A 23,821-nucleotide genomic window follows, 5' to 3' on the forward strand; every position below is an offset into this window, starting at 1 on the left:
ATTTTAAGGTTAAACCGCCTTTCCTCTAGTCTCAGTGAGTGGCCACGTGTCTTATTGTATTCCCTTTCTCTGAATAGTTTGTTCCCTATGCTAGGGTCGCCAGTACAGTATTTGTACATTGTACATTGATTTCATATCCCCCCTCAATCGTCTCTTATCCAGAGAGAATAGGTTCAGTGCTTGTACTCTTTCCTCATAGCTGATGTCCTCCATTCCTCCATTCCCCTAATTATCTTTGTTGCCCTTCTCTGGACTCTTCCCAGTTCCAGCACATCCTTCCTGAGGACCGGTGCCCAGAACTGGATAGCATACTCCAGATGTGGCCGGACCAGAGTCTTGTAGAGCGGGAGAATAATCTCTTTATTTCTCGAGTGAATCCCCTTTTTTATACATCCCAGTATTCTGTTGGCTTTGCTTGCAGCGGCTTGGCATTGCATGCCACTGCCAAGCCTGTTGTCTACCAGTACCCCCAGGTCCTTTTCCATCCTAGACTCACCCAGAGGTTGCCCCCCCCCCCCCCTAGTGAGTAGCTTGCTTTCTGGTTTCTGGCACCCAAGTGCATTACTTTACATTTTTCAACATTAAACCTCATCTGCCATGTAGTTGCCCATCCCGTTATTTTGTTCAGGTCCGCTTGTAAGGTTTCCACATCCTGTATAGAAGATATTGGCATGCTTAGTTTAGTATCATCCGCATATACTGAGATTGTACTAGATATCCCCTCCTCTAGATCATTTATGAATAAATTAGAGAATCATTTACGTTTATGATTTGGCGTCATTCCACGTGTGTGCTCAATTTTAAAGCGTGACATGTTAGGTATATATTAACATCATCTTTCACAGTATACAAAACAATTAGGCTAACTTTAGTGTTTTGTTTTTTTAAATTCACAAAACAGTTTTAAAGAAAAAAAAAACACGTTTGAAAAATTTCTGCGCAAATACCATGTGATATAAAAAGTTGCAATGACCGCCATTTTATTCCCTAAGGTCTCTGCTAAAAAAGAAAATATAATGTTTGGGGGTTCCGAGTAATTTTCTAGTAAAACAATTATGATTTTTACATGTAGGACCGGAGTGCCAGAAATCACCTGGTATGGAAGTGGTTAAGCCACTTTATACCATACTGTTGTAACGGGGTTTTGAGGGTGCCCCCTAGTGTCTTTGGGGTCCCTAACCCTAGTTAACTCACTATGCCTGACAGCCGGATCCTGAGCCTCCGCTATCTGGGAGCTGGGGTACATGTCTGCGGCAGTGCCTCCACCCAGCGGGGCATCCGGTGTAGGGATGTGGGGTCCCACTGGGAACATACTTGGTGCAATAAGACTGACACAGCCTAACTGGAACTAACTTTATATAGTTAGTAGCAAATGAACCAACATACATGGGAAAATACAATAGAATAATACAGATAACAATGCAATGTGGATTTTCCTCACCCACCCACTAACACACCTGCGTCCCACCCCCTTATCTTCGCCCTAATGGCCGTTGGTGCACATAGGAGAGCTGGGGCCCTTATAAGTCCTGCTCCGCAGGGTCACTGAAGCAGCCTGAGCTGTGCAATGTCCACTCTGGACCTCAGAGTCTTTACTGTGAGTGAGGAGACAGGTGCCCTGTGGTGATACAGGGAGAGGCTTGGCTTACCCTCACAACGCCATTAACCCGATCAGTCCACTGCAGTCTCCTCTCACTGGATTCACCAGACGTCTGGACTCAGTGCTTGTCTTTGCCAGGGGTCCCTCTCTCAGCTGGTGTGGATCTTGGGTGAAGCAAGTTCTCTCAGCAGGATTCTATCTCTGTGCTGCAGTCTCTCCCAGCTAGTAGCATGTCCTTTCTCTGGCTGAGCAATGAGGTAACCTCTAGAAGTCTTCCAGGACCTGTTTCCTCAGAGTTGTGCAGGAAGTCCTCCCAGGACATTAATAGGTGATAAAACATGAGCAGAAGGATAAGAAGTCATCCAGAGCGGGTCTCTATCTCCCTCAGTGTTCTCATCTCCTCCCACACCACTTCCTGGTCACACTGTGATGATGATACAATCATGTGACTGAAAAGGCCAAGTCCTGTGATCAATGCTCAATGTTTTATTAACAGCATACTGAGTCCATCTGCCATCTACTAGGCATTTCAGATAATACAGCCCATGTAAAATCCACAGGGTTACACTGTCTTGTCTGTTTAATAATCCTGTGTGCCCGTACCCCTGTGTCTGTGTATGTGTTTTTAAAAAAAAATGCCATTCTTTACCAGTTTTCAGAGTTCCGATCACCGCTCACGTAACCCTGCCAACTCTCGCCTTTCCCCGTCTGAAAGCTGCCTGCAGCGGGCGGAGCCGAGGATTCTCCACTGACGTCAATCAGGAGGAGAGAGGCGGGCTGTCATGTGAGAAATGATCGGCGCTCTGAAAACTGGTAAAGAACGGCTTGTTTTTATAAAACACATACACAGGGGCACATCGGATTATTAAACAGACTGAAAACAGGATATGAAACTCCAGCAGCAGGAAGGGAGGGGCAGACAGGCAGGGAGGGAGGGGGTCGAGAGGACAGAGGAGGACAGGAGGGTCGTCTATGACGGAGGCATGTAGACTAAGGTGACCAGATTTTTAAAATAAAATCCGGGGGACATATTTTTTTTTTGGCAAAGGGCACAGGACTGCATAATACACAGAGCGCTGGGCACAGGACTGCATAATACACAGAGCGCTGGGCAAAGGACTACATAATACACAGAGCTCTGGGCACAGGATTGCATAATACACAGAGCGCTGGGCATAGGACTACATAATACACAGAGCACTGGGCACAGGACTGCATAATACACAGAGCGCTGGGCATAGGACTACATAATACACAGAGCGCTGGGCACAGGACTGCATAATACACAGAGCGCTTGGCATAGGACTGCATAATACACAGAGCGCTAGGCACAGGACTGCATAATACACAGAGTGCTGGGTACAGGAATGCATAATACACAGAGTGCTGGGTACAGTACTGCATAATACACAGAGGGCTAGGCACAGGACTGCATGATGCCCAGATCGCTAGGCACAGGACTGCATTATACACAGAGCGCTGGGTACAGGACTGCATAATAAACAGATCGCTGGGCACAGGACTACATAATACAGAGAACACTGGGCACAGGACTGCATAATACACATAAGGCTGGGCACAGGACTGCATAGTACACAGAGCGCTGGGCACAGGACTACATAATATACAGGAGGGTGTTAGGTCTCAGCCAGCATGGGATGCCTTGTCTACATTAATCCACCCCTGAATCCGGGGATAAAACCGGGGACAAACTTGGACCGGGGACTGTCCCCGGTTTCACCCTAATGTAGACTGACCAAGGTGTCAAGGCTATGCAGCCAGGGTATACCATGGTCAGTTTACGAAGGGAAGGACATAGCCAGGCAGGATCAGGTAGGCATTTTAGGTGATAGAAGGAGCCAAATTACAAAGCACAAGCACTGTGCTGTATAACATGCTTTAAGGGAACAGGGATCAATATATTTCTTTAGATTAACAATCGCTTTAAAAATAAATTCTGCCATTTCCCCTTTAAAAATAAATACTCAAAATAAATATAATGACTATGCCTCTCCTCTTCATGACATTGTAAAAAAAGGGGCAGAGTATGGGTGACCTTAGAATGATGCCCCCTCCTGAAAAAAGTTCTGTGGATGCCCATGACACCTCTGTACCATTCCTGTTCCCCACCTCAATCACTTCCCTCCCTGTCTCTTACTCTAGACCAGTAACCCTCCCCAACCATATACTTTTTGTCCTCCAGTGTCCTGATAAGGGCCATCCACAAACCACTAAGATTGGGAGATCTACTTAGCAGTCAGACTGGCATATTGGGTGACATCTAAGTAATTCTTTAACTTCCTTAGCGGTATTCCCGAGCGTGGCTCGGGGTTACATTTCAGAGCCAAAAGCTGTAACCCCGAGCCACACCCAGGGTACCGCCAGAAGCATCGCTGGATCCTGTAAAAGAGGTTACTTACCTTGTCACCGGGATCCATCGATGTATGCGAGCAGTATGCGAGCGGTATGCGGCGGCGGATCTTCCTCCCGATCCTCTCCGCGCCACGGCTTCCGTCTCCTGCGACGTGACGTTCGCAGGGGGGTGGAACCGGCGGCAAATTCAAATGTAAAACACACCAAACACACTGATACCATTCAAAATAAAATAAATTCACATTACATTGCCCCCCAGTGCCCTTACCTGCAGTTTTACTGTACTTTTTATGTATATATATATATATATATATATATATATATATGTGTGTGTGTGTGTGTGTGTATTTATATATATATATATATATATATATATATATATATATATATATATATATATATATATATTTATTTATTTATTTATTTATATATGTGTATGTATACATACATACATACTTTAACTTATTAATATTTTTTTATTATATTAAAATTTATGATTTTGTGTTTCAAACTTTATCATACCCGAGATGTTATAAAGAAGAACGCACAGTAAAAAAAAAATGTGTAAATAGTTGGTTTGGGCTGCTCATTCTCAAGAATTACATGCAAAATAATAGTACCGCTTTCAGCACCTAAAATCCGAAAGAATCATACGGCCAGGGAGGTTAATGTTAAACAAGCAACCAGACAATGCCCATATTTCTCCCATGACAAGTTCCACTTTAAGGCAAACAGGACAAAAACAGTAGTACAAACACCAATCTTTAGGTATACATTTTGGAATGCACCTGTCCATACAACCATATCATGTCATTACTAGTTTTTTCTCACTTGGCAGTTGCTACACTTACCTGACACAATAACACTGGAGCCGAAAGAATGTTGCTTGGTGATCATTTTCTTTAGTTCACAAACTTGGACACATAAATTAAACAACAGAAATTTCCTTCATGTTCACCATGGCATCTCTTTGTTCCTGGCAATCCTTTGTGTCACTTTTGATTTGCTAGACTCCCTTATATAGGACCCAAATATGTAGTTAATCTCAGATTGTACGTGCTTTGTCTCCAGTGTTACCCTGGGCTGCTCTATGTCTGGGTGTGGGGAAATACAAAGTGTGGGAGGTACAATAAGGGAAGTAATGCATTATTCTGAACACAGCTAGTTCCCATTCAAACCATTTAAAGTATTCCATGCTCTTTGGACTATCAATAGTCATTTAGCAAGTTTGAGCAAGTTGATATACCCCAACCAGGACTGGTACCATACCAAGGCATTTCACAAGAGGGTGAACGTCATGCACAACATTTTGCATCCATGTGCTCACTGTATTCAGCGGGCCCCCCCAAGCCCCTCGGATGTCCTAAGCACCTCCATTGGTTTTAATGTTCTTAGCCATAGCCAATGAACACAGGTGTTATTATTAGACACATCTAATTGACCAGTGGCACCACAGTATGGCAGTATGCCAAAATTAGGAGACAGAAGTCATGGAAAGGTATTTTGGGTCCCCTGCTGACGAAGTTGTTTAATTAATTGACGTAAAGTCAGGGCCCCGTTGCAAGAAACTATGAAGGGCCCCCTTGACCCCCGGCCAGGGCCCTTCCTACTGATCCCGGGGCGTGAGGGCAGAAGGACCTGGATAGGAGAGGCGGCGAAGGGAGACATATAAAGGAACAAATCCCCTCCATTTTCCTCCTTCAGCCTCTGAATGCCTATGTGAGGGAGATGAGGAGAAGCTGGCCTTTAGGAGAAAAATGGAGGGGATTTTTTCCTCTATATGCTGCCCCCCCCCTATCCAAGGGCAACACATGGGCCATTGCAATTGCGACCCCAGTAGTTACGCCCCTGAGATGAGTGGCAGCGGTGGTGGTTGGGTGGGGATGGAATCAGTGGTAGCAGTGGTGGTGGGGGGATGGAATGATTGGCAGCTGTGGTGGAGGGGGGATGGAATGATTGGAAGTGGTGGTGGTGGGAATGGGATGAGTGGCAGCGGTGGGGAGGATGGGATGAGTGGCAGGGGTGGTGGGGGAATGGGATGGAATAAGATAAGTGGTGGTGGCGGCAGGGATGGGCTGAGTGGCAGTGGTGAGGGGGGGGGTGGGATGAGTGGCAGCGGTGAGGGGGGCATGGGATCAGTGGCAGCAGTGGTGGTAATGGTATGGAGGGGATCAGTGGCAGCAGTGGTGGTGGTGGTATGGGGGGATCCATGGCAGCAGTGATGGTGGTGTGGGGAGGATCAGTGGCAGCAGTGGTGGTGGTGTGGGGGGGATCAGTGGCAGCAGTGGGGGTGGTGTGGGGGATCAGTGGCAGCAGTGGGTGTGGTGTGGGGGGGATCCATGCCAGCAGTGGTTATGGTGTGGGGGGGATCAGTGGCAGTAGTGGGGTCGGTGTGAGGGGGGGGGGGTTTGTGGCAGCAGTGGTATAGTGGAAAAAAGCTAGACACCTCTGTAGGAAGCTGGATATAGCCAATATATTAAAATGCTGTTGAGAACAGTGATCAGACAGTAAATAGATAATGGATTCAAAATTGCCTGAATAGAATGTAGAATATAAAAAAAACAATCATATACATGGGGGAACATGGGAAATATTCAAGTCCATGATAGTATATAGAAGTCCCGGGGAAGAGACAGTGTGCCAGTAGAAACTTTATATATACTGGACTGCAGTAAGGGCTAGCTCCACAGCACAGGGAAGTCAGCGCTGTGGGAGGAAGCATATAAAGAAAGAAGCGGAAGCGAAGAAAAATTATTTATTCCAAGGACGCACACAACAATCACAAACTCACAAGGGGGGAGTGGGTAGGTGATGAGGGATGGGTAGAGGAGAACTGGAGTGAAACTGGGGGATCCTGGTCTGTATAGGGATAAAAAAAAGGAGAAGGATTTGTGCTTGCATGAGGGAAAGAAGGGGCGGGGGGGGGGCAGAAAGAAAGAAAGAAAGAAAGAAAGAAAGAAAGAAAGAAAGAAAGAAAGAAAGAAAGAAAGAAAGAAAGAAAGAAAGAAAGAAAGAAAGAAAGAAAGAAAGAAAGAAAGAAATGGAGAGAGAGAGAGAAAGAAAGAAAGAAGGAAATGGAGAGAGAAAGAAAGAAAGGAGGCCCCCACATTCTATAGGACTATGAAAGCAGTCAGAGGAGTGTGAGTGTGTACGGAGTGACAGCAGGAGCAGGACAGAGCAGTAGACACTGGGCAGATGAGCGCACCAGGCTTTCTACTGTCTATAGTGCCACAGTGCCCTGCAGGGCTGCGGGCACGGTACAGGAGAATGCAGTGCTGCGGGCATGGTACAGAAGAATGCAGTGCTGAGGGCATGGTACAGGAGAATGCAGGGCTGAAGGCATGGTACAGGAGAATGCAGGGATGTGGGTATGGTACAGGAGAATGCAGGGCTGCGGGCATGGTACAGGAGAATGCAGTTCTGCAGGCATGGTACAAAAGAATGCAGTGCTGCGGGCATGGTACAGGAGAATACGGGGCTGCGGGCATGGTACAGGAGAATGCGGGGCTGCAGGCATGGTACAGGAGAATGCAGGGCTGCGGGCATGGTGCATGAGAATGCGGGGCTGCGGGCATGGTGCATGAGAATGCAGGGCTGCGGGCATGGTGCAGGAGAATGCGGGGCTGTGGGTATGGTAGAGGAGAATGTGGGTCTGCGGGCATGGTACAAGAGAATGCGGGGCTGCGGGCATACTACAGGAGATGCAGTGTTGTGGGCATGGTAGAGGAGAATGTGGGTCTGCGGGCATGGTACTAGAGAATGCGGGGCTGCGGGCATACTACAGGAGATGCAGTGCTGTGGGCATGTACCATGCCCGCAGCACTGCATCTTCTGTAGTATGCCTGCAGCCCTGCTTAATGGCAGATTGGCAGGTAGTGTGGCTGCAGTGTGGAGCAGTCTCACTTACCTCTTTGTAAAGGCGCCTTAGGATTTAAAAATGGTGCCTCCCATTGCCACACGTCAACACGTCCGCGGCCGGCCTGACATGCACACTGCGCATGTGCTGCCGCTCAGGAAAGCTAATACATGTTCGGCTATTCCCGGAAATAGCCGAACATTTATGGGCTTTGCCGAGCGGCGGCGGCGGTGGCGCGCAGTGTGCATGTCAGGCCGGCCGTGGGTCACCTTTTTTTTACCGATAGCCAAAGAAGAGAAGAGGCAGCCGGGGGCCGCCCCTCTCTAGATGGGATGAATGGATCAGCAGGCTCCATCTTTCCTCTTCTGGTTGCTGGTGTTCAATCTTCCCGCCCACACATCATCTTCTCTGAGGCAGAAAATTTTCGGGGAGTATGGGCGGGGCAAGCACAGGAGGAGAGGGTGGGAGGAGGAGGAGCAGAAGCATCTCTCTCCCTCTCCTGTCTGTGGGGGAGGGGGAACTGTCAGTGCAGCGGCTCTAGTATCTGGCTGTGATCCGGAGCTGTCAGTAAGCTCCTATCTCCCAGTGAGCTGATCCTGATCACGGCCCAGAATCGTAGCAAATTGTACCGCTTACAGCTGGGACTCGGGACTGTGCTGATGGCCAGGAGATCCCTGCTGCCAGCTTCAGAGACTGCTCTTTAATTTGGCAAATTAGGCATCCGCAAGGACCCTGTGAGCACCTAAATTGCCTAATTAAAGGGCCGCCTCTGACAATCATGATCGGCTTACTTGAGATACACGCTGTGGTGCTTAGTCCCTCCTCCTCAGCTCCTCTAGGTTGCAGCTCATCAAGCAGCACTCTATGCTCCTCTCATCACGCCTCTGGCCGGCCTCTTGGTGAGTGATGTCACGCTTGGCCGGGCCTGGAATACGGAGCACCTGTCAGGGGAAGTATCTCCACTGACAGGGAAGACAAATGAAAGGCTGGTGTGCTCTAGGCTTGTGCCGAGTGCAGGAGTGCACTCGGCACATCATTGCAGGAGGTGCAGCTACTAGCGGTTGGATCAATCTCACTCACACACAGTTGTCCAGCCACTTTTTAGAAGTACAGAAGTAACCTTCACTGCGCCCCCCTCCCTCCAATAAATTGTACTTCCCAGGGCACCCCCCCTTCTGCCCCCCCCCCCCCTCTGTACCAGCTCTGCTGTTTTATTCTACAAACATCCCTTAACTGCAAAAGCAGTTTTTTTTTTGTAAAGGTGAACTATCCTTTTAAGGAACTCAGTCAGGTGATAGCTACACCGTTGTTCCTATTTTTTATGGAAAGTTAACTGACTGGAATTGTGCCAGCTGATTGGAGAAAAGCCAACAAGGTAACAATATTTAAGAAAAAGGTAGAGATTTGTAGCACCCTGGAGAGAGAGTAAAGTTTTGGATCCTTTCTGCTTACCAGGTAAATCTATATTGTTCTCTGCCTACCAGAGAGCATGATCTGCTAGTGAGGTCTGCTCAATGTGCTCAGATGCATCTTAGCTTGTCTGAAGTGTTTCACACTGGTCCAATAGGGAGGCATATTAGACAATGGGAGGAAACCTGACAAATGAGTGCAGAGGCATTTAGTACAGCCCTGGTGATTGGCAGAGGAAAGTGCCTAGGTGCATGCTGGGATACTGTATAAAAATCTATTTTTTTCATCCTTTTAGGCCAATTTGTATTCTGCTACATATTTTTGGTAAAAAAAAAATTGCAATAGTAATGGTGGCGATCTGCGATTTATAGTGGGACTGCAACATTGCGGCGGACAAATTGGACCCTAACTGGCCTTTTTGACACTTTTGGGGGGACCAGTGACATTACTACAGTAATCAGTGCTAAAAATATGCACTGTTATGTAATAATAACACTGGCAGGGAAGGGGTTAACCTAGGGGGGATCAAAGGGTTAAATGTAAGCTTAGGAGAGTTATTACTAATTGTGGGGGGGGAGGGGCTTGGGAAATGACCATAGAGATCTGTGTTCCTATATAGGAGGATGACAGGCACTCTGTGATCATTCCAGGGAGAAGAACGGTCAGCTATGTTTACAACAGCTGACCGTTCTTCTCTCTCAGCGGGGAGCGATCGCGGGTGGCTGGCGGTGCCACCAGCCCCATGCATTGGCATCCCTGCTGTCATTGGGGTGGCGGTGGTACGCACTCTCCCCCTAGCACCAGGCTGCGACATTGCGCCGGACAGATCGGTCTCCCCTAACTGACATTTTTGACACTTTTTGGGGACCAGTGACACTAATACAATAATAAGTGCTAAATAGTGTGCACTGTTGCTGTATAAATTACACTGGCAGGGAAGAGGTTAATACTGGGGGCAATCAAAGGGTTAAATGTATGCCTAATTGTGTTTACTAACTGTGGGGGGGGGGGGCGGGGGCTTTGTGACAGGCACACAGAGATCGTGTTTAAGCTTAGCTGAAACACACAATCTCTCTGTGCCTTTGTTTACATAGGTAGGCGGATCTCCTGTCAGTTTCTGTGAAGATCGCGGGAGGCCGGTGGCAATCGTGCCCACTCCTCCCGCGGGCTGGCTCCCTCTGTGCCAAATCCAGTGGTTCTCAACTCCTTTCCTCAGGACCGACTAACAGGCCAAGTTTTCAAGATAATTGAAATACATCCCAGGTGATATAATTTACCGCTCAGTGATTGCAGTATTCTAGTCTACATCTCCCCAAGGGTATACCTAAAATCTGGCCTGTTAGTGGGTCCTGAAGACAGGAGTTAAGAACCAATGCTCTAATCACAGCGGGAGCGTGGCTCCGGCGGGGCACGTGCGCCACCAAGACCGTGTGCACATAATCACGTAGATCCACTTGATTATGCGCAGCCGAGCCGTCCTGCCGCAGTAAATCTGCATGGGGCAGTCAGCAAGTGGTTAACATGCAGCATTCCGCACACTTACATGCATGCAGTAAGGTACTGCACAGGTGATAAGGGGTCGTAAAAGTAATTGTCAGGACCTTGGTCACCTGCTGGTGGCACTGTGATTCTCAGAACTGAAGGGTGTAGTTCCAGTAGGGATATGCATTTTAAAAATGAATTGGGCAATCATTTTTTTTTTTGGATCACTTACCTTATTTTAGAAGATTCTTTGTCCCACTTCCTTCTTCTGTGGCCACGGCCCCGGACGTCACTTCCTGTTTTGCATTGCGTCCTGGGAGATGTGTGTCATCAATCCCCGGTGGCAATGGGCATGGCCGGCCGCTCCTCTGATTGCCGATCGCAATCTACAGCGCATGCGCGAGATTGCAATCGGCATTCTGGGTAGCCAGAAACCAGGAAGAGGGACACAGCGGGGGACACAGCGGCTTCAGACACCCACACCGGAGATGGCCACGCTCTGCATACAATTTTAAAGGTAAGATATTATCTACATTCAAATACTGTACTGTACTGCAATGTGGGAATAGTGTTACTGCTCATATGTTAGGATTAGAGGAGTGTTTTTATCTTAAAAATGTATTTTTTAACTTTCATTAGGTCCTCAGTGTTCTGTGTAACGCTCCGGCGTTTATTTGTGTGGTGTGGATTTGCAGCTGCGGAAGTTACACTCAGTAGTCATGTAGAGATGTGTTGAACTACCATATTCAACTCTCAAGACTCATCATTGTGCATCAGCCTGTCTCAGCAAGCACATACACAAACACAGACACTCATTAAAGATGTTCCTGGAGTGATATGTTTATATGTGAAAGTATAGAGGTGATACTGAGGGGACAGGCGTGGATAGTGATAGCAATGGTAAGAGGTAACAGATGGTGATAGTAAGCACTTAGTATAGCAATCATGTACAGGTAACAGGTGGTAGTGAAGAGCAGATGAAGTGTACAGGAGATGCTAGGCTAGTGCAGTGACAAGATGGTAATAGGCTCAAGAGCTTGCAATCTAAGCAGCGGTGCAGATGTTAGATGTAACAGTATAGTTCTTAGAGTAGCAATAGTCTTTAGTAAGCAGAGTAGTAGTGAAAGTAGATTAGGAAGGTATTCCCCTGTGGGGTACTTATCACTGGTAGGTTTGTAAGGAGAGGGTTCTGGCGGTGAGGTAATGATCTTGTAGCGAGATACAAGATGTTGTAGCAAGTCTTCGGTCAATCCAGGTATTAGGGAATAGCTGGAGGATTCGGCAGCGTTAGGTAATGCTGTAGCAAGCGGTTTGCACGAACACATGTGAGTGAATGCCAGCGGTTGAAATAGCCGCTCAGAGCGGCACTCACTGATGAGGTCATGGAATTTAAAGGGACAGGTACTAGATGCGTTCCACCTATCTATATGGTGGAACGTAATGTACAAATAATAGGCTGGAAGGGTACCGCAGGTACCAGGATCTTACATTAGATCGTTTGCAGCAAGCTGGAAGCTTTGCAGATCCGTGCAGTTGCGTCTGATTCTCAAGTATTGCCCGAAAGGAATCGAGCGAACAAGGGTTTCAGGATGAAAACTTGAGGCGTGTAGGATGGTGTTCCCCGCAGTGGGCTTACGATAAAGACCACTGCGGAGAGCACCATCCTCACCTATGTGAACCTCCACATCCAAAAATGTAATGCATTTCTCATGAAAGTTCATTGTGAACGTAAGGTTGAATTCATTTTTGTTCATGACAATTTTGTAATAGTTCTGTTGGGCCTTGCCATAACATAAATATGTCATCTATGTAGCGGACCCACATGACACTGTGGTCCGTGTACATAGAAGTTGACTCATCATGTAAAAAAGATAGCTCCCACTCCCCCAGGTACAAATTGGCGTAGGATGGGGCACAACAAGTGCCCATCGCTACGCCTTGCACCTGGAGGAAATGGGAGCCATTGAATGTGAACACGTTATGGAGGAGTATATAATGCAGAATGGACAATATAAACTCCCCATAAGCATCAAATTTTCCGCTTTGCATTAGTGTGTGTCTAACAACAGAGATCCCTCGATCATGTGGGATCGAGCTGTATAAAGCTTCTACATCTATAGTAACCAATAGACAATCTTCAGGAGTGATAACATTTTCAATTTTTTGTAAAAAATGTATTGTGTCACGTACATGTGAGGGTAACGCGGTAACGAAGGGTTTTAAATACGTGTCCACTAATTTACTCGCATTATCCGAGATCCATCCTCTCCCCGAGATAATGGGTCGCCCTGGTGGATTAGTGGCATGTTTATGGATTTTCGGGAGCGCGTAAAAGGTTGGAGTAACTGGAAATGCTTTACGGATAAATTCCCATGTATGTTTTGGAATTGTGCCGTTTAAATATGCAGAATCTATTAGTTGGTAAAATATTTGTTGGTATTTTACCACAATGTCAGATGTGATTCTGCGATACCAATTAAGGTTTTTTAAAATATTTTGGCACATCTGTATATATTGGTTGCTATCCATAATGACAACATTGCCGCCTTTGTCAGCCTGCTTAATTGTGATTAAATGATTTTCTGCTAATTTTTTAATAGCTTGTCTTTGTTGAAATGTAATATTTGGTTTAGAAGATGATCGTATGTGAAGTTTTTCCACCTCTTTGGAAACAAGTTTGACAAAGGCAGCAATGTTGGCATTGGATGTGTTGGGATATTTATCGGACTTCTTCTTTAACAGTGATGTCTGAGCGGTGAGGGTGGGCCCATCAGAGTCCACATCTGCTAATAATGCTGGTAAATTTACTCTATCAATAAGGTCCTCATTCTCCTCAAGTAAAGATATTAGGGTTTCAAGAACTGGATCTTTTTTGGGTATGGAAGACTGTGTGGAGTTTTGTTTGTCAAATAAGACCTTAAAATTGAGTTTACGGGCAAAAAGGTGTAGGTCTTTTATAAAGTCGAACTTATCCAATTTTGCATTTGGACAGAAACTGAGGCCTTTGGAAAGAACCTCAGTTTCATCTATAGATAGTTCATAGCTTGAAAGATTGATGATTGACAAGTCAGGGTTTTCAAGTGTATTGGGAACAATGTGGGACGGATTTGTGTGTTGACTATGGTGACGGTAGAGTGGTTGGAGTGAAGTTTGGGGCTCGTTGGTGAAGTGCTTCTAAAAAAATGGAATCCTGTAAATTAAGAGTGGATAGGAGTGATGGTGGGGGGTGAGTAGAAGAAGGAACATTAATAGTTGAATTAGACCCACAAGACACATCATCCATATTTGGTGATTTGGTCGAGGGATTTTGTAATTTAAATAAAGAGAGATTGGTTTTAGGGATCTGTTGTAAGTTTGATATTTTGGTGGACTGTTCCATCGTGGAATCACCTTGGTATGTGCGTTTTCCTCGATCAGTGGTTTTGGGTTTTGTGATATTTGGTGTGAAATGTGATCCATTTCTAAGTGGAGGGTGTGTTGAAGTGTCATAAGGTGGTTTCTTAGGTACAGTGTTGTGTGTGGATTTGTTGGAATTCCACTTGTATGCCTTGCCCTGTTGGAAGGCATTGATGTCTCGATTGAGCTTCTTTTGTTTTTTAATTAGAATGTTTCTGTTGAAGATTTCTAAATGTTCCTTCAGTTGTTTTTCTTTCTCTTGAAATAATTTGTGGGTTTTATATTTTTGAATCTTTTCACAAATAAGTTCAATTTCGACATCTAGTTTGGCAGCACGTGTGGTATTTTCATCTATTAAAAGAGTCATGAGGGAAGCTGAACATTTATTGTTGAACATTATAATAAAACAGCGCAATGATTACTTTTTTGCTATTATAGTAATCATAAGCACAACGCTTTTAGTAATTTTCCCTCTCTCCTCACCCGGCAGATCTCCCATTTTTCTTGGGTTTCAGCTGTCTCCATTCAGCTTTTAGCTGATGGGCACTCACAATTGCAATTTGTTTGCATGAATTGTCTTTACTCCAAAGTCATCCATTTTCCCCAATGAGGCACCCCAATGCAGCGATGAGCGCAATCCAGCCACTTGCTTTTAACATTACTGGCAGGCATACACTTTAAAGAGTCACACGGCAGATTTTGTAAGTGTTTTGTTGTTACTTTTGTATGTTATATATACATAATATTCTATTTGGTTTTCTTTTCTTCGCTATTATGAATGTTGTAAAACTGCATTTTGCCTTTTTGTATACTTTGTATATTTGTAGCTATTTTGATATATATATATCAATGATTAATTACTTTTGTGATTGATCACTTACAGACCGCTATTTAAAGGTTGCCCCTGAAGAAGGAGCTTTGACTTATGTCTTTGAAACGCGTTGGGCACTTACCTTCACTACAGCGGTATCATTCTGCCACATGACTATATGAATTGTATACAGCTTGCAATATCCTTTTAAAACCTTTTTTTGTATATGTATTTCATTCAATAAATTTATTACTATTTTGTTAATTCTTTTTTGAATTTATAAATTATTATGCGTGCCTTTAAAGTCCCACCCCAAGGGGAACTTCTCTCTTAGTCTTCAATTTCGGGATGTGGCACATTTTGGAGTGATTACACATGAGCACACTATATGTACTGTACCAGGTAGCAAATACCAATCCCCGCTTTTCGCTCATGTGAAATCCTCCTATTTTTAAATATTACTTTGTTAAACAAATGGTTGTTTATTGATATTTTCATTATTAAAAACACTCTATCTATTATAACCTTCAGTGTAGATCAACTTTTCCCCTCATCCACTACTGGATCTTTTCTTTTTCTGTCTCACACTGAGACTTTCTTAATATTCCATTATGGCCAAAATTACTGGCGATGACTGGACAACACTGATGTCAAAATACCTTAATGACTACGAGCAAAAAGAATTTATAGACACTGACATTTTTTCACTATTTTTCCAACTATCGAAAAGTCTTGAAAAGAAGTCGGCTCATTTTTGGCATGTCAAATCTTTCCGGGAGTATATAGACAAAAAAATTAATCCCTTTGGTCTCAGAGTCCAAGTTTTCCCTCTTCTCGAGGATTTGGACCGGGAGTTTAAGACCAAATGGGAGAAAACTCTCAATAAATGTTCAGCTTCCCTCATGACTCTTTTAATAGATGAACATACCACACGTGCTGCCAAACTAGATGTCGAAATTGAACTTATTTGTGAAAAGATTCAAAAATATAAAACCCACAAATTATTTCAAGAGAAAGAAAAACAACTGAAGGAACATTTAGAAATCTTCAACAGAAACATTCTAATTAAAAAACAAAAGAAGCTCAATCGAGACATCAATGTCTTCCAACAGGGCAAGGCATACAAGTGGAATTCCAACAAATCCACACACAACACTGTACCTAACAAACACTTCAACACACCCTCCACTTAGAAATGGATCACATTTCACACCAAATATCACAAAACCTAAAACCACTGATCGAGGAAAACGAACATACCAAGGTGATTCCACGATGGAACAGTCCACCAAAAAATCAAACTTACAACAGATCCCTAAAACCAATCTCTCTTTATTTAAATCACAAAATCCCTCGACCAAATCACCAAATATGGATGATGTGTCTTGTTGGTCTAATTCAACTATTAATAAATAGTAAAAAGCTGCGCTAACAATTGATAAATAGATAAATGTATGAACAATAATATGTTAGGATTAAATGCAGTCCAAGCCCATAAAGAGGGTATCAAAGATCAGATGATAAAGTCCAACAATGCCGCCAAAAGACTCCAAAGTGCAGTTAGAGAATGGATAAATCCGCCACCAGAGAGCACTAAGTCAGCCGCAGTGAAGCATGCATAAGGGGTATGCGCTTACCAGATGGACACAGGTTACTCGCATTGATAAACTCCAAAATGCCTCAGAGCCAGCTCCAGTGCATACCACCTCTCCTACCGAGTCCTATCAGGTATGGGAATCAGCAGCGTCTAGCCAACAACACCAGCCACCTCGTCCTCATCAGAAATTAAGCAAGAATATGCAAAAAAAGAAGAGTGGGGCCACAATAGTGTAGATGGTCTAAACAATTTTATTGTACGAATAAAGGAATAGGAATTACACTCACAATGTATCGAAGAAATAAGCGCTCATCAGACAAATTCAAAGCCGCCGCCGCCCGACTTCCGGCTACACAGTAGTGACGTCAGCAGGCCTTCCCGGCGTAGCAACTATTAATGTTCCTTCTTCTACTCACCCCCCACCATCACTCCTATCCACTCTTAATTTACAGGATTCCATTTTTTTAGAAGCACTTCACCAACGAGCCCCAAACTTCACTCCAACCACTCTACCGTCACCATAGTCAACACAGAAACAAATCCGTCCCACATTGTTCCCAATACACCTGAAAACCCTGAATTGTCAATCATCAATCTTTCAAGCTATGAACTATCTATGAATGAAACTGAGGTTCTTTCCAAAGGCCTCAGTTTCTGTCCAAATGCAAAATTGGATAAGTTCGACTTTATAAAAGACCTACACCTTTTTGCCCGTAAACTCAATTTTAAGGTCTTATTTGACAAACAAAACTCCACACAGTCTTCCATACCCAAAAAAGATAAACCCTAATATCTTTACTTGAGGAGAATGAGGACCTTATTGATAGAGTACATTTAACAGCAGATGTGGACTCTGATGGGCCCACCCTCACCGCTCAGACATCACTGTTAAAGAAGAAGTCCGATAAATATCCCAACACATCCAATGCCAACATTGCCGCCTTTGTCAAACTTGTTTCCAAAGAGGTGGAAAAACTTCACATACGATCATCTTCTAAACCAAATATTACATTTCAACAAAGACATGCTATTAAAAAATTAGCAGAAAATCATTTAATCACAATTAAGCAGGCTGACAAAGGCGGCGGCAATGCTGTCATTATGGATAGCAACCAATATATACAGATGTGGCAAAATATTTTAAAAAACCTTAATTGGTATCGCAGAATCACATCTGACATTGTGGTAAAATACCAACAAATATTTTACCAACTAATAGATTCTGCATATTTAAACGGCACAATTCCAAAACATACATGGGAATTTATCCGTATAGCATTTCCAGTTACTCCAACCTTTTACGCGCTCCCGAAAATCCATAAACATGCCACTAATCCACCAGGGCGACCCATTATCTCCGGGAGAGGATCGATCTCGGATAATGCGAGTAAATTAGTGGACACGTATTTAAAACCCTTCGTTACCGCATTACCCTCACATGTACATGACACAATACATTTTTTACAAAAAACTGAAAATTTTATCACTCCTGAAGATTGTCTATTGGTTACTATAGATGTAGAAGCTTTATACAGCTCGATCCCACATGATCGAGGGATCTCTGCTGTTAGACACACACTAATGCAAAGCGGAAAATTTGATGCTTATGGGGAGTTTATATTGTCCATTCTGCATTATATACTCCTCCATAACGTGTTCACATTCAATGGCTCCCATTTCCTCCAGGTGCAAGGCGTAGCGATTGGCACTTGTTGTGCCCCATCCTACGCCAATTTGTACCTGGGGGAGTGGGAGCTATCTTTTTTACATGATGAGTCAACTTCTATGTACACGGACCACAGTGTCATGTGGGTCCGCTACATAGATGACATATTTATGTTATGGCAAGGCCCAACAGAACTATTACAAAATTGTCTGACAAGAATGAACAAAAATGAATTCAACCTTACGTTCACAATGAACTTTCATGAGAAATGCATTACATTTTTGGATGTGGAGGTTCACAAAGGTGAGGATGGTGCTCTCCGCAGTGGTCTTTATCGTAAGCCCACTGCGGGGAACACCATCCTACACGCCTCAAGTTTTCATCCTGAAACTCTTGTTCGCTCGATTCCTTTCGGGCAATACTTGAGGATCAGACGCAACTGCACGGATCTGCAAAGCTTCCAGCTTGCTGCAAACGATCTAAGAGATAGACTCCTTCTTAGGGGTTACACGAAAACCACCCTCAAAAAAGCTTATAGAAAAGAGGTTGCGTCTGACAGAGAAGCTTTGTTGTCCCCTCAAGCCTCCAAGGAACCTGATCATGTTTTGAGAATTATCATGAAGTATTCTGAACAACACCAAAATATCAGACAAATTGTTTCAAGATACTGGCATGTGTTAACCTTGGACCCCACTGTGGGTAAATACGTTCCAGATCGCCCTCAGTTCACTTTTAAAAAAGTGCCAGCTCTGAAAGAAAAGCTGGTACAAAGTGAATTTAAAACGCATAAAAATCAAGATCCCTGTAAACTTAAGGGCACCTATATCTGTGGCAATTGCAACCATTGTGGTTACATGTTAACCACAAAAAACCCAACATTACCCAACGGCCAGATATTTTTCCCCAAGCATTTCGCCAACTGCCGCACCCACAGAGTTGTATACTTACTCCTCTGTGGGTGCGGCTGCTTTTATGTTGGCAAGACCAAACTGCCATTTTTCAAACGAGCAAATATACATGTAAGGAGCATGAAAACTTGTAACCCAGACTTACCTTTAGGACGTCATACCAGTTTAGTACATGCAGGAAAATTTCCAAAAATCAAATTTTTGATTTTAGATAGAATTCATCCCAGTCCCCGTGGAGGGGACTGGAATAATTCTTCTACAGATGGAGCTACGGTGGATCTATACCTTAAAGGCTACAGATCCTCCAAGGTTAAACGAAATGGTTTCTTTCAAACCTTTCTTAGAAGGGTTCACGTCAGGAGGCATGGAACAATAATTCCTCTTTACATTCCTCTAACTATCTTTGATCTTTCATTACTCTTCTATCCACTTATATATATGGTAATCAGTGTTATTTATTTGTCAAACTTCATCATGATTTGCAATATTAATGTCATTACCCAACAAATATATAATCCCCTGTATTTTCTCTGTTATTCTTTTAGGGTTATCAATTACTTCAGTGGACACTTTAAGAGGAGATGCGCTTGATCTACATTGATGTTACATTTGGCTGTTTTGCTTTTCTCCCTCATTTTGGGATCATGACCTTCATAGGGGATTTTCCATTATAGTAGTTTTGTTTAATACTTTTTATATAAAATTATAGTTTATTTCATGATTTTTCTTACAGCAAACATACTTAAGACACAATCAATAGTCGTTAACCATCTTGTTTGCTTATGAGTCAAACAACAATTTCCTTCCTAATTGTGGTTCATGCCCTTGGTGACATGCCCGGCACGGTAGGCGGACACCCCTTTTGGATGTCCGCCTTTTGAGCAAATGCTATTGGCTCTCTTTGAGATCCTCTGGCTGTGTTCATTCACTTCCGTTTGCGGACCACGCCAGCGGATGTGACCGTGTCGGTGGAGCGCATCGGCCGCACGGGTTTCCGCCTCAATATGCCTTAACGCATGCGCCGTCGGGAACGTGTCCGGTGGCTGCGCACCAGGGAACCCATTAGGGGACTGCCAACCGGGTGCAATGAGAGTGAGTACATCCAGTTGATTTCAACCAAGCCAATTACTCAGACAATATAAACAGCTCCCCTTCGAGCAGTGAGTTGTATTGCTCACTCACTGGAAGGTGGATGTTTGCTGCACGGTTCCACAATAGCCCATGAGACTGACAAGGTAATCAAATCTGCATTTATCATTACATTGATGCTGTAAAATATGTGATCTGTCTGTCATCGGTGCTGCACTGGCCCAATCAATCCTGTTTCTCACACACTGTTTTAACTTTCAACCAGCGCTGGGACTGCTCCATTATTTTAATGGATCTGTATCATATGATGAATGCCTTACTGTTTAGTATACTTTAGAGCCCGTTGCATCAAAACTGCCTATAGACATCATTAAGTGATACAATCAGGATTAAATTCATTCATTTTATATTATATTTCCTGTCATGTTTAAACAGCCAAACTTTTTAAATGAATTCTGATAAGCATGTGCAGCATTTTTGGCAAATGTGGTTCACAATAAAACAGCGCAATGATTACTTTTTTGCTATTATAGTAATCATAAGCACAACGCTTTTAGTAATTTTCCCTCTCTCCTCACCCGGCAGATCTCCCATTTTTCTTGGGTTTCAGCTGTCTCCATTCAGCTTTTAGCTGATGGGCACTCACAATTGGAATTTGTTTGCATGAATTGTCTTTACTCCAAAGTCATCCATTTTCCCCAATGAGGCACCCCAATGCAGCGATGAGAGTAATCCAGCCACTTGCTTTTAACATTACTGGCAGGCATACACTTTAAAGAGTCACACGGCAGATTTTGTAAGTGTTTTGTTGTTACTTTTGTATGTTATATATATATATATTCTATTTGGTTTTCTTTTCTTTGCTATTATGAATGTTGTAAAACTGCATTTTGCATTTTTGTATACTTTGTATATTTGTAGCTATTTTGATATATATATCAATGATTAATTACTTTTGTGATTGATCACTTACAGACCGCTATTTAAAGGTTGCCCCTGAAGAAGGAGCTTTGACTTATGTCTTTGAAACGCGTTGGGCACTTACCTTCACTACAGCGGTATCATTCTGCCACATGACTATATGAATTGTATACAGCTTGCCATATTCTTTTAAAACCTTTTTTTGTATATGTATTTCATTCAATAAATGTATTACTATTTTGTTAATTCTTTTTTGAATTTATAAATTATTATGCGTGCCTTTAAAGTCCCACCCCAAGGGGAACTTCTCTCTTAGTCTTCACACACCAATGACTCTAACCATAGATAACGCCATAATTGCTGTCAAAGCTGCCTGTGCACTCCACAATTTTGTTAGATCAAGAGATGGATACCTCTTCAAGGACTCGTTGATGGATGATATGGAAGGCGCAGAGTGGATCCACACCAGGGGAAACTACAGAGGGGCCAACATCAGGGAGGATTTTACAGACTTCTTTATGAGTCCTGCCGGTCAGGTGCCATGGCAGCTTGATGCCATTCAATAAAGAGTGTTCATCATTCTCTGTACTTTGTTTAAATAAATACACTATTGTTAAAATGTTCAACATTGCGTAATTCAGTTTTTTCGTTTGTGGTTACCTACTGAGCATGCATGGTCTTCCACTTGCTCCGTCCTTTGGAGCAGGGCCCACCATAGATCCCCTTCAAATCAGGGCCCCCATAGATCCCCTTCACATCAGGTTCCCCCATAGATCCCCTTCACATCAGGGCCCCCCATAGATCCCCTTCAAATCAGGGCCCCCATAGATCCCCTTCACATCAGGTTCCTCCATAGATCCCCTTCACATCAGGTTCCCCCATAGATCCCCTTCACATCAGGTTCCTCCATAGATCCCCTTCACATCAGGTTCCCCCCATTGATCCCCTTCACATCAGGGCCCCCATAGATTCCCCTTTCTGTGATAAATATATACACACAGGAACCATAGAACATATCTTCTTACCTTTATGTTTCCGCACTTGGGGTGTGAATCCATTCCAGTCCTGATACAGGCTTACACAAATCTCTTCCCACCCTCTTTTCTTCAGAGCATTATTTTTGTACTCTGCTGTACGGCTGTCCCATATATATGGCCTTTCACGGACAAGCCTGATCAGCTCCTCATTGTCGATCCCAATAAGTTTGGGTGCCATGTTTGTGGATGTCCAAGATGTTTGTGATTTTTGTGGATGTCACATGGAGGCTCGGGACAGGAAATAGAGGGGTGGAGCTGAAGGGACAAACTGTACACATATTCGCACATATCTGCACTGTACATGCAAGTTCAGACCGATTTACATTCATGTCTATGGAGACTAAATTCGCAACGCAGCGCTGTAAACTCACACAAGACCCTTTTTATCATCTCCTCACATTCGCATCTGGATCGCAACGCATAGATGTGAACGACCGTCACAAATTCAATGTATTTTGTAAATGCATGCGATTGGAGACTATTTAGAACGCATTGCATTCGCAGTACAAGCGCATAAGTGTGAACCGGCACTCAATAATGTATTTCCTTTGTTTACAAGGTAAAGTTGAACATTTCTTGAATGCCCATTTAACTGCTTCACATGCCTGATGGTGCTGTATAATTGCGTAAAGTGATGATACATCTGCTGTAACCATAATCCATGTATCTTATTTTAAATTAATCTCCTCTAAAAGCAGGAGTATATGTTTTGTGTCCTTTAACTAGGCCTTTGTATTCTGTACTGGCTGTAGGTATGTATCAATATATTGGCCCATTCTTGCTGTTAAAGAGTCGATTCCATTTACAATTGGTCTAGGTGGTGGATTTTCCTTGTCTTTGTGCATCTGAGGTATTGAATTTATGCTGGGTGTGCGACAGGCTTCTGGGTTAAGATACTTGGCTTCTTTCTTCTCCAATTTTCCTTTTTATTCTGTCCAAGGTGAACTACTTTATCATTCTTTTTTATATTTTTTCAGCTGATTACCTAGTAATTTACAGTAGGTTTCTTCATCATTGAGTAGCTGTTCTATTGTTTCGTGGTACTTATCCTTAGACAGCACCATGATTCCTCCTCCTTTATCCGCAGGTCTTATTACCAGATAATTTCCTTTAATAATTTCTTAATACCTACTAATACACCTAAGAGAGACCTAACAGCTAACTATATACAAAATAAATACAAAATGAGGGACAAGGGTAACTGGGAATACCAGGGATGCAAGGAAGGGGGGAATCGAGACTGGATACAAGAGCAAGGAGCAGGAGTAAGGCAGCATGGTACAGGATGCAAGATTAGCTTAGGAGAAGGATAACAAAAACAAAAGGATCTGGCACTGAGGAGGCAATAAAAACAAGGACGCAAGGTGTGTTAGTAGGAGCAGCCTTATATAGCCACCTGGCAGCTGAAACTGGGTGGAGCTGATCACTGAAGCCTACCAGGGCCGGACTGGGAATAAAATTCAGCCCTGGAAAAAATGTCATACCAGCCCCATAGCATTATTATGCCGGCCCAACAGCATAACGCCATTATTTCCTTGTTCATAAAAGGGAAAACCATGCATTTTAAAGCAAATTTGAAGAGTGTACTATCATAGATAAGATAGATATGAAAGCATATAGGGCTTTATATATAAAAGAGCAAATTATAGTTAAAAGTGGTAAAAAGTGCGGACAT

The sequence above is a fragment of the Pelophylax lessonae genome (genome assembly GCF_965119305.1).
Source record: "Pelophylax lessonae genome assembly, chromosome: 12".
In the NCBI taxonomy this organism is placed as follows: domain Eukaryota; kingdom Metazoa; phylum Chordata; class Amphibia; order Anura; family Ranidae; genus Pelophylax; species Pelophylax lessonae.